Below are 13,326 nucleotides of genomic sequence, written 5' to 3'. Positions count from 1 at the left end.
CCCTGAATGTTTTCAAGAAGCAATTGGAGGTAGCACTTGAGGCGAAAGCGATTGAAGGATATGGAGGGGGAGGAGGGGATCAGGTTATGGAGTTGGATGATCAGCCATCATCAAAATGAATGGTGGAGCAGGATAGAAGGGCCGAACGGCCTCCTCCTGCTCCTGTTTTCCGTGTTTCTATATGTTTCGATATATTTCCATATGTTTCTATAAGTACGAACTAAACTTTTCCACTTCCAAACACCTGGACCACATTTGTAAGGGGATCACTTAGGGTCATAGAGGCTTACAGCATGGAAACAGACCCTTCAGCCCAACTTGTCCATGCTGCCCTTTTCTTTAAAACCCCTAAACCAATCCCAATTGCCCACGTTTGGCCCAAATCCCTCTATACCCACCTTACCCATGTAACTATCCAAATGCCTTTTAAAAGACAAAATTGTACCCGCCTCTACTACTGCCTCTGGCAGCTTGTTCCAGACACTCACTGCCCTCTGTGTGAAAAAATTGCCCCTCTGGACACTTTCGTATCTCTTCCCTCTCCCCCCCAGTCTGCCCGTAACTGGGAACATAGACCCCAGTCTGCCTGTAATTGGAAATGCAGACCCCAGTCTGCCCATAACTGGGAAACACAGTAAAAAGTCTGACAACACTAGGTTTTAGTCTAACCAATTTATTCGATAGTAAACTCACTTACTATCAAACAAATCGGTTGGACTAAAACCTGGTGTTGTCAGACTTTTTTCTGTGTTTACCCCAGTGCAACGCCGGCATATCCACATCGTAACTGGGAACACAGACCCCAGTCTGCCTGTAATCAGGAAAACAGACCCCAGTCTGCCTGTAATCGGGAACACAGACCCCAGTCTGCCTGTAACCAGGAACACAGACCTCAGTCTGCCTGTAACCAGGAACACAGACCCCAGTCTGCCTGTAACCAGGAACACAGACCCCAGTCTGCCTGTAACCAGGAACACAGACCCAAGTCTGCCTGTAACTGAGAACTATGATGTGGAGATGCCTGCGTTGGACTGGGGTAAACACAGTAAGAAGTCTCAGGACATCAGGTTGAAGTCCAACAGATTTATTTGGTAGCTTTGGGAGCGCTGCCCCTTCTCAGCTGATGATTTCCTCCCATTAACCTCATAACCCCCATTCTCCCCATTCTCCCCATTGCTCCCATTACCCCAATGCCCCTTTATCCATTCCCCCCTATACCCCCCATTGCCCTGAACACACCTATACCCCCTTTAATCCCTTTTACTCCCATTACCCTATTGCCCCCAGTGCCTCCCCCGCTCCAGCCACCTCGCTGCATTCACTAGCCGCCAGGTTGATGTGAAGTTTGGGATGGCCCGAGCCGCTCCCGGGGGGAGGGGGGAATTGCGAGGGGGGTGTCAGTGCTGGGGGGAGTGAGGGTGGGGGGGGGGTCTTTGTGATGCTGGCGTGGGGGGGGGGAGGGTGGGGAGAGTCCCAGGCTGCTCACTGCGGACGGGCTGAATGTCCGGGCGGGACGGACAGTAGCCGCTCCCCGGGAACCGCGGCTCAGACTGCAGCAGGTTAGTGTCCCCCCACCTCCCCCGGCACCGGGATACCCCCCCCCCCCCTCCACCATCCCCCCAACCCCCCCCCGGCACCGGGATACCCCCCCCCCCTCCACCATCCCCCCACCCCCCCCCCGGCACCGGGATACCCCCCCCCCTCCACCATCCCCCCACCCCCCCGGCACCGGGATACCCCCCCCCTCCACCATCCCCCCACCCCCCCCCCGGCACCGGGATACCCCCCCCCTCCACCATCCCCCCACCCCCCCGGCACCGGGATACCCCCCCCCTCCACCATCCCCCCACCCCCCCCCCGGCACCGGGATACCCCCCCCCTCCACCATCCCCCCACCCCCCCGGCACCGGGATACCCCCCCCCCTCCACCATCCCCCCACCCCCCCCCCCCCCGGCACCGGGATACCCCCCCCCTCCACCATCCCCCCACCCCCCCGGCACCGGGATACCCCCCCCCTCCACCATCCCCCCACCCCCCCGGCACCGGGATACCCCCCCCCTCCACCATCCCCCCACCCCCCCCCCCCGGCACCGGGATACCCCCCCCCTCCACCATCCCCCCACCCCCCCGGCACCGGGATACCCCCCCCCTCCACCATCCCCCCACCCCCCCGGCACCGGGATACCCCCCCCTCCACCATCCCCCCACCCCCCCCCCCGGCACCGGGATACCCCCCCCCTCCACCATCCCCCCACCCCCCCGGCACCGGGATACCCCCCCCCCTCCACCATCCCCCCACCCCCCCGCACCACCCCCCCACCCCCCCGGCACCGGGATACCCGCCCCCTCCACCATCCCCCCCACCCCCCCCCATTCTCACTGTCTCCCCATCCCCACTGCCCCTGATGCAGCTCCCTCTTTCCCAATCAGAAAGCAGACAGTGAGGCCACTCGGTCCACTGTGATCTGCTGCCCCCTAAAATGCTTCACATCCAACCCTTCCCCCGCCCCACCCCCGCTATTCCCCCCTGTGACCTTTGCAAAACAGGGCAGCAAGATCCCACCAACTGATTGCCTGATGATGTTGTGGGGTGGAATTACTGGCTTAGGACAGAGGTGGGGGTGGGGGTGGGGGTGGGGGTGGGGGGTGAACTGCTCTCTCAGTCCCCATTTCCTCCAGCACACTGGGGTCAGGGTCATCCTGCCTCTGACTTTTCACCCAGTTTGTGATCTATTAGCTCCACGCTGTCAATACTCCTCCCGAGCAAACACATACATAAACTATTTACTCTCACCTTGTCCTGCTTCTGAGTCTACACCATCTCCTTCTCATTACCTGCTGGCTATTTACTTGTGTGTATAAGGTTTTTGGACTTTTTTGGATGAATGTAACCAAGCCCGTATGCCTCCCTGATTTATGCAGTCTGCCATTTGTCAGCCAGTGTCTATCCCTGCCAAACCCTTTCACAGCCTCATTTATTTCAACGAGATCATTTCTCATTTTTCTAAACTCCAGAGAATAAGTCCAATTTACTCAACCCTCCATCAAAAGACCCCTCATCAAACAACAAAGAAAATTCCAGCACAGGAACAGGCCCTTCGGCCCTCCAAGCCTGCACCAACCATGCTGCCCAACTGAACTAAAAACCCCCTATCCTTCTGGGGACCAGATCCCTCTATTCCCATCCTATTCATGGATTTGTCAAGATGCCCCTTAAAATTCACTATCGTATCCGCTTCCACTACCTCCCCTGGCAATGAGTTCCAGGCACCCACCACTCTCTGTGTAAAAATTTGCCTCATACATCTCTTTTAAACCTTGCCCCTCGCACCTTAAACCTGTGCCCCCTAGTAATTGACTCTTCCACCCTGGGAGAAAGCTTCTGACTATCCACTCTGTCCATGCCTCTCATAATCTTGTAGACTTCTATCAGGTCTCCCCTCAACCTCCGTCGCTCCAGTGAGAACAAACCAAGTTTCTCCAACCTCTCCTCATAGCTAATGCCCTCCATACCAGGGGCAACATCCTGGTAAATCTTTTCTACACCCTCTCCAAAGGTTCCACATCCTTCTGGTAGTGTGGCGACCAGAATTGAACACTATATTCCAAGTGCGGCCTCACTAAGGTTCTATAAAGCTGCAACATGACTTGCCAATTTTTAAACTCAGTGCCCCGGCCGATGAAGGCAAGCATGCCGTATGCCTTCTTGACCACCTTCTCCACCTGCATTGCCACTTTCAGTGACCTGTGTACCTGTACACCCAGATCCCTCTGCCTATCAATACTCTTAAGGGTTCTGCCATTTACTGTCTATTTCCTATCTGTATTAGACCTTCCAAAATGCATTACTTCACATTTGTCCAGATTAAACTCCACCTGCCATCTCTCCACCCAAGTCTCCAACCAATCTATATCCTGCTCTATCCTCTGATGGTCCTCATCGCTATCCACAAATCCACCAACCTTTGTGTCATCCGCAAACTAACTAATCCTTCAAATCATTCCTCCAAATGATTTATATATATTACAAACAGCAAAGGTCCCAGCACTGATCCCTGAGGAACACCACTTGTCACAGCCCTCCATTCAGAAACGCACCCTTCCACTGCTACCCTCTGTCTTCTTTGACCGAGCCAGTTCTGTATCCACCTTGCCAGCTCACCTCTGATCCCATGTGACTTCACCTTCTGCACCAGTCTGCCATGAGGGACCTTGTCAAAGGCCTTACTGAAATCCATGTAGACAACATCCACTGCCCTACCCTCATCAATCATCTTAGTTACTTCCTCAAAAACCTCGAACAAGTTCGTGAGACACGACCTCCCCTTCACAAAACCATGTTGCCTCTCAGTAATATGTCCGCTTATTTCCAAGTGGGAATAAATCCTGTCTCAAAGAATCCTCTCTAATAGTTGCCCTACTACTGATGTAAGGTTCACCGGCCTGTAATTACCTGGATTATTCTTGATACCCTTCTGAAACAAAGGAAGTGTAACAAACATCCCTGAAAGCAATCTAGTGAACCTTTTTCACAACCACCTTACTCTTCCTATGTTATAAGGAAGGATGTGCTGGCCTTGGAAAGGGTCCAGAGGAGGTTCACAAGAATGATCCCTGGAATGAAGAGCTTGTTGTATGAGGAATGGTTGAGGACTCCAGGCCTGTACTCATGGAGTTTAGAATGATGAGGGGGAATCTTATTGAAACTTACAGGATACTGTGAGGCCTGGATAGTGTGGACAAGGAGAGGATGTTTCCACTAGTAGGAAAAACTAGAACCAGAGGGCACAACCTCAGGCTAAAGGGACGATCCTTTCAAACAGAGATGAGGAGGAATTTTTGCAGCCAGAGAGTGGGGAATCTGTGGAACTCTTTGCCGCAGAAGGCTGTGGAGGCCGGGTCACAGAGTGTCTTTGAGACAGAGATAGATAGGTTCCTGATTAATAAGGGGATCAGGGGTTATGGGGAAAAGGCAGGAGAATGGGGGATGAGAAAAATATCAGCCATGATTGAATGGTGGAGCAGACTCGATGGACCGAGTGGCCTAAATTCTGCTCCTGTGTCTTCTGGTCTTATTATACTCCATCTGCTATCTTGTTGCCCACTCACCCAACTTGTGTCCTTGTGTCCTCCCCACAGATGAGCTTCCCACCTAATATTGTATCACCAGCAAATTGAGATACATTTCTCTGTGTCTCTTCATCGAACTCACTAATCTAGGTTGCAAATAGCTGATCCTTGTAGCACTCTGCTTTTCACTACCCACTAACTTCAGTAAGTCTCACTTATTCTTTCACTTGTCAGTCTCTGCTGCCTCTTCATTATCCAGCCCTGCAAACGTGCTAAAACATTACCTCAATTTCTTCAGTCCTGATTTTGCCGATGAACCTTTTATGTGGCGCCTTATCAAACATTATTTGGAAGTCTAGCTTTGGAACTTTGGAAATCAGCTTCCTCCCACTTTCACTCAACTATCCTGACCTCCTGCTGACCGGCTCACTGGGTCACAGTTAGGTGCACTGGCCGTGCTAACTGTTCCCTCAGTGTTCTCGAATAGGCACGGGAGTGTGGGCGACTGGGGGATTTTCACAGTAACTTCAATGCAGTGTTAATGTAAGCCGACTTACGATACTAATGAATAAACTTAAAAACCTGGCTTCCCCCAGGGAGTATCCGAGAACAGTACAGCCCACGGACATCCCTCATGGTGTGAGACTTGTCTCAGCTGTCCATTGCTGATGTTAAAAGAGTTCCTTGATACGGTCTTTAACAATCTGTTTATTACCCTGCTGAAACTGTTCATTCAAGACGAGAAACTCCGGAGGTGTTTCATTCTGTTATTAACTCACTAAATGCTGTGATAGTGAAATATTACACTGCCCGCTCCCAGTATGAATGAATAGCCGTGTTTTGATTTCATTGTGCTCAGTTAGCACTGCTGCTACTTTGAAACAGCAATAGCACTCGTCTCGATGTGCAGCTGGCCAATTATTATCCCTCAAACATCACCAAATAACATGCTGCCGTCAGGATAATAAAGCAGCTTGTGGAATCTTGCTGTTCAGTGCTTCTGATGCTGCAACAATGCGGTCAGAATCACAACATGCTTTGGGGTGCCCTGAGGCAAGCAACTCTCTATTTCCTCATTCACTACAGTCTATTTTCCTTCACTTTTCTTTCCTCCAATTCCTCGCTATCCACCTCAGTGGGCCGCGTGGTGGCACAGTGGGTCAGCACTGCTGCCTCACAGCGCCAGGGACTTGGGTTCGATCCCCGGCTCGGGTCACTGTCTGTGTGGAGTCTGCACATTCTCCCTGTGTCTGCGTGGGTTTCCTCCGGGTGCTCCAGTTTCCTCCCACAGTATGAAAGACGTGCTGGTTAGGGGTGTTGCGTTGGCCGTGCTAAGTTTTCCCTCAGTGTACCCAAATAGGCACCGGAGTGTGGCAACCAGAGGATTTTCACAGTAACTTCATTGCAGTGTTAATGTAAGCCTTACTTGTGACTAATAAATTTACTTTACCTTACCGTCGCTCAGTCGTACATTTGATTGCTTTCACTTGTATTCCTTGAGTTTTTCACAGCATTTCCCTGAAAGGCAGTTATAGGATCATAGAGTCATAGAGGTTTACAGCATGGAAACAGGCCCCTTAGACCCAACTTGTCCATACTGTCCTTATTTTTAAAACCCTAAGCTAATCCTGATTGCCTGCACTTGGCCCATATCCCAGTTGAGCCCGACTGCTCTGCAAGAAGAATGAAAATGCACGAGGGATAGTTTTAAAGTTTTCGAGAAAGGACTTGCACCGTAAGATTTGGAGAAGGTTGCTGGACTTGTCACATGTGGAAAATTCATTCAAAACAAAGAAAGAATACTTCAAAGGGCAATGTTTTAAATCATTAATAGACTTCAAAAATAAATATAGTAACTGAGGACTGCCGCACTGTCAGAGGGTCAGTGCTGAGGGAGCGCCGCACTGTCAGAGGGTCAGTGCTGAGGGAGTGCCGCACTGTCAGAGGGTCAGTACTGAGGGAGCGCCGCACTGTCAGAGGGTCAGTACTGAGGGAGTGCCGCACTGTCAGAGGGTCAGTGCTGAGGGAGTGCCGCACTGTCAGAGGGTCAGTGCTGAGGGAGTGCCGCACTGTCAGAGGGTCAGTACTGAGGGAGCGCCGCACTGTCAGAGGGTCAGTACTGAGGGAGTGCCGCACTGTCAGAGGGTCAGTGCTGAGGGAGTGCCGCACTGTCAGAGGGTCAGTACTGAGGGAGTGCCGCACTGTCAGAGGGTCAGTACTGAGGGAGTGCCGCACTGTCAGAGGGTCAGTACTGAGGGAGTGCCGCACTGTCAGAGGGTCAGTACTGAGGGAGTGCCGCACTGTCAGAGGGTCAGTACACAACTCCCTAAGGCTGACTCTTTGTTGGAGCCTGAGGACAAGTGATGTCATGGGACAATTTTAATTAAGTTTTTTGAAGGGGTAACCAAGAAGATAGTTAAGGGCAGTGCAACTGATGTCTCCACAGACTTTAGTAAGGCTTATGACATGGTACCACATTTTGTTACATATAGTTAAATCTCACGGGATCCGGGGTGAGAACTAGGAGCAGGAGTGGGCCATCTGGCCTCTCGAGCCTGCTCCGCCATTCAATAAGATCATGGCTGATCTTTTTGTGGACTCAGCTCCACTTACCCGCCCACTCACCATAACCCTTAATTCCTTTACTGTTCAAAAATTTATCTATCCTTGCCTTAAAAACATTCAATGAGGGAGCCTCAACTGCTTCACTGGGCAGGGAATTCCACAGATTCACAACTCTTTGTGTGAAGAAATTCCTCCTCAACTCAGTCCCAAATCTGCTTCCCCTTATTTTGAGGCTATGCCCCCTAGTTCTAGTTTCACCTGCCAATGGAAAGAACTTTCCTGCTTCTATCTTATCCATTCCCTTCAAAATCTTATATGTTTGTATGAGGTCTCTCCTCATTCATCTGAATTCTACTGAGTGCCACTATATCCTTTCCCAGGTAAGGAGACCAAAACTGTACACAGTACTCCAGGTGTGGCCTCACCAGCACCTTATACAGCTGCAACATAACCTCGCTGTTTGTAAACTCCATCCCTCTCTCAATGAAGGACAAAATTCCATTTGCCTTCTTAATTACCTGCTGCATCTGCAAACCAACTCCTTGTGATTCCTGCACAAGGACACCCAGGTCCCTCTGCACAGCAGCATGCTGCAATTTTTTACCATTTAAATAATCGTCCAGTTTGTTGTTATTCTGACCAAAATGGATGACCTCACATTTACCAACATTGTACTCCATCTGCCAGACCCTCGCCCACTCTCTTAGACTATCTATATCCCTTTGCAGACTTACTGCATCCTCTGCACACTTTGCTCTGCCACCCATCTTAGTGTCATGTGCAAATTTTGACACACTACACTTGGTCCCCAACTCCAAATCATCGATGTAAATCGTAAACAATTGCAGTCCCAACACTGATCCCTGAGGCACACCACTAGTCACTGATCACCAACCAGAAAAACACCCATTTACCCCCATGCTTTGCTTTCTCTTAGTTAACCAATCCTCTATCCATGCTAATACATTACCCATAACACTGTGCACCTTTATCTTATGTATCAATCTTTGGTGCGACACCTCATCAAATGCCTTCTGGAAATCCAGATACACCACATCCACAGGTTCCCCATTCTCCACTGCACAATGTAATGTTGTCAAAGAATTCCATCAAATTAGTCAAACATGACCTGCCCTTCATGAACCCATGCTGCGTCTTACCAATGGGGCAGTTTATATCCAGATGTTTCGCTATTTCTTCCTTGATGATAGATTCAAGCATTTTCCCTACTACAGAAGTTAAGTTAACCGGCCTATAGTTACCCACCTTTTGTCGACCTCCTTTTTTAAACAGTGGCCTCACATTTGCTGTTTTCCAATCTGCGGGAACCATCCCAGAGTCCAGCGAATTTTGGTAAATTACCGCTAGTGTATTTACTATTTCTACCACCATTTCTTTTAGTCCCCTGGGATACATTCCATCAGGGCCAGGAGACTTGTCTACCTTTAGCCCCATTAACTTGCCCAACACTACCTCTTTCATGATAATGATAGTTTCTTGGTTCTCATCTGCCATCGCCTTCCTGTCATCAAGTTTTGCCATGTTATTTGTGTCTTCCACTGTGAAGACTGACACAAAATACCTGTTCAATGCCTCAGCCATTTTCTCATTTCCAGTGATTACATTCCCCTTCTCACCCTCTAGAGGACCAATGTTTACTTTAGCCACACTTTTTTGTCTCATATATTTGTAGAAATTTTTGCTATCTGTTTTTATATTCTGAGCTAGTTTACTCTCATAATCCAACTTACTTTTCTTTATAGCTTTTTTCGTAGCTTTCTGTTGACCTTTAAAGATTTCTCAATCCTCTAGGTTCCCATTAATCTTTGCCACTTTGTATGCATTTTCTTTCAATTTGATACTCCCCTTTATTTCCTTAGATATCCATGGCTGATTATCTCTTTTCCTACAGTCCTTCCTTATCACTGGTATATACTTTTGCTGAGCACTGTGAAAGATCGCTTTGGAAGTCCTCCACTGTTCCTCAATTGTCCCACCATAAAGTTATTGCTTCCAGTCTACCTTAGCTAATTCCTCCCTCATCCCATTGTAATCTCCTTGGTTTTACTGTAGTCTACTGGATTTTACCTTCTCACTCTCTGTCTGTATTTTAAATTCTACCATACTGTGATTGCTTCTTCCGAGAGGATCCCTAACTGTAAGATCATTAATTATCCCTGTTTCATTACACAGGACCAGATCTATGATAGCTTGATCCCTTGTTCCATTACATTCTGTTCAAGGAAGCTATCGCAGACACGTTCTACGAACGCCTCCTCAAGGCTGCCTTGACCAACCTGGTTTGACCAATTGATATGTAGATTAAAATCCCCCATGATAATTGCTGTACCAGTTTTACATGCAGCATTTATTTCTTTGTTTAGTTATTGCCCCAGCATGATGTTATTTGGTGGCCTTTAGCCTACGCCTATCAGTGACTTTTTCTCATATTTGTAATTTCCACCCAAATGGATTCAACCCTTTTCTCCATAGAACCTATATCATCTCTCACTACCACCCTGATATCATCCTTAAATATCAGAGCTACACCACCTCCCTTACCTTCCTGTCGTTCCCTCCGAACAGTCTGATTCTCCTGGATGTTTAACTCCCAGTCATGACCATCCTGAAACCGTGTCTCTGTGATGGCCACCAAATCATACTCATTCACAATGATTTGTGCCGTCAACTCATTTACCTTGTTTCGAATGTTATGAGCGCTCTGATAAAGTGCACTTCTGCTAGTTCTTTTTGAATTCTAACACTTCCATTCATAACATCTCCTGAGTTCTCCTTCCTTTTAACTGTTTTCCTGATTTTTGATGTAGTTGGAACCTTCTCCCCACATTTTGTTCTTACACCCTCCTTCTCGGACTCCTTACATTGGTTCCCATCCCCCTGGTATATTAGTTTAAAATTGACTTGACAACAGGTGACAGACAGTGGTTGTAAAGAGTTGTTTTTCAAACAGGAGGCCTGTGACCAGCGGTGTGCCTCAGGGATCAGTGCTGGGCCCACTGTTATTTGTCATTTATATTAATGATTTGGATGAGAATATAGGAGGCATGGTCAGTAAGTTTGCAGATGACACCAAGATTGGTGGCATAGTGGACAGTGAAGAAAGTTATCTCCAATTGCAATGGGATCTTGATCAATTGGGCCAATGGGCTGACAAATGGCAGATGGAGTTTAATTTAGATAAATGTAAGGTGATGCATTTTGGTAGATTGAACCAGGGCAGGACTTACTCAGTTAATGGTAGGGAGTTGGGGAGAGTTACAGAACAAAGAGATCTAGGGGTAGATGTTCATAGCTCCTTGAAAGTGGAGTCACAGTTGGACAGAGTGGTGAAGAAGGCATTCAGCATGCTTGGTTTCATTGGTCAGAACATTGAATACAGGAGTTGGGATGTCTTGTTGAAGTTGTACAAGACATTGGTAAGGTCACACTTGGAATATTGTGTACAATTCTGGTCACCCTATTACAGAAAGCATATTATTAAACTAGAAAGAGTGCAGAAAAGATTTACTTGGATACTACTGGGACTTGATGGATTGAGTTATAAGGAGAGGCTGGATAGACTGGGACTTTTTTCTCTGGGGTGTAGAAGGCTGAGGGGTGATCTTATAGAGGTCTATAAAATAATGAGGGGCACAGATCAGCTAGATAGTCAATATCTTTTCCCAAAAGTAGACGACTCTAAAACTAGAGGGTATAGGTTTAAGGTGAGACGGGAGAGACACAAAAGTATCCAGAGGGGCAATTTTCTCACACAGAGGGTGGTGAGTGTCTGGAACAAGCTGCCAGAGGTAGTAGTAGAGGCGGGTACAATTTTGTCTTTTAAAAATCATTTAGATAATTACATGGGTACGATGGGTATAGAGGGATATGGGCCAAATGTGGGCAATTGGGATTAGCTTAGTGGTTAAAAAAAAGGCTAATCCCACAATGCTAAGAGGCAATTTAGCATGGCCATAGAACACAGAACATTACAGCACAGTACAGGCCCTTCGGCCCTCGATGTTGCGCCGACCAGTGGAACCAATCTAATGACCCTCTAACCTAAACTATTCCAATGTTATCCATATGCCTATCCACTGACCATTTGAACGCCCTTAAAGTTGGCGAGTCCACAACTGCTGCAGGCAGGGCATTCCACGCCCTTACTACCCTCTGAGGAAAGAACCTACCTCTGACATCCGTCCTATAATTACCACCCCTTAATTTAAAGCTATGTCCCCTCGTGTTAGCCATCACCATCCGAGGTAAAAGGCTCTCACTGTCCACCCTATCTAACCCTCTGATCATCTTGTATGCCTCAATCAGGTCACCTCATAACCTTCTTCTCTCCAATGAAAATAACCTCAAGTCCCTCAGCCTTTCCTCATAAGACTTTCCCACCATATCAGGCAACATCCTGGTAAACCTCCGCTGCACCCTTTCCAATGCTTCCACATCTTTCTTATAATGCGGCGACCAGAACTGTACGCAATACTCCAAGTGTGGCCGCACCAGAGTTTTGTACAGATGTAACATGACCTCGCGGCTCTAAAATTCAATCCCTCTACCAATTAAAGCTAACACACCGTACGCCTTCTTAACAACCTTATCAACCTGGGTGCCAACTTTCAGGGATCTATGCACATGTACCCCGAGATCTCTCTGCTCGTCAACACTACTAAGAGTCCTTCCATTAGCCCTATATTCTGTAATCCTGTTACTCTTACCAAAGTGAATCACCTCACACTTTTCCACATTAAACTCCATTTGCCAATCAACCTGCACATCCTTGGACTGTTGGAGGGAACTGGAGCACCCGGAGGAAACCCATAAAGACACGAGGAGAATGTGCAAACTCCACACAAACAGTGACCCGAGCCGGGAATCGAACCCGGGTCCCTGGAACTGTGAGGCAGCAGTGCTAACCACTGTGCCAGTGGGAATTGAACCCAGGTCCCTGGTGCTGTGAGGCAGCAGTGCTAACCCACTGTGCCAGTGGGAATTGAACCCAGGTCCCTGGTGCTGTGAGGCAGCAGTGCTAACCCACTGTGCCAGTGGGAATCGAACCCGGGTCCCTGGTGCTGTGAGACAGCAGTGCTAACCACTGTGCCAGTGGGAATCGAACCCGGGTCCCTGGTGCTGTGAGACAGCAGTGCTAACCACTGTGCCAGTGGGAATCGAACCCAGGTCCCTGGTGCTGTGAGACAGCAGTGCTAACCCACTGTGTCACTGGGAATCGAACCCAGGTCCCTGGTGCTGTGAGGCAGCAGTGCTAACCACTGTGTCACTGGGAATCGAACCCAGGTCCCTGGTGCTGTGAGGCAGCAGTGCTAACCCACTGTGTCACTGGGAATCGAACCCAGGTCCCTGGTGCTGTGAGGCAGCAGTGCTAACCACTGTGTCACTGGGAATCGAACCCGGGTCCCTGGTGCTGTGAGACAGCAGTGCTAACCCACTGTGCCACTGGGAATCGAACGCAGGTCCCTGGTGCTGTGAGGTAGTGGTGCTAACCACTGTGTCACTGGGAATCGAACCCAGACCCCTGGTGCTGTGAGGCAGCAGTGCTAACCACTGTGTCACTGGGAATCGAACCCAGGTCCCTGGTGCTGTGAGGCAGCAGTGCTAATCCACTGTGTCACTGGGAATCGAACCCAGGTCCCTGGTGCTGTGAGGCAGTAGTGCTAACCCAC

This window comes from Carcharhinus amblyrhynchos, chromosome 2, assembly GCF_965287045.1.
Source record: "Carcharhinus amblyrhynchos chromosome 2, sCarAmb.v2.hapA, whole genome shotgun sequence".
Taxonomy (NCBI): Eukaryota; Metazoa; Chordata; class Chondrichthyes; order Carcharhiniformes; family Carcharhinidae; genus Carcharhinus; species Carcharhinus amblyrhynchos.
Note: the sequence above shows the minus strand (reverse complement) of the source record.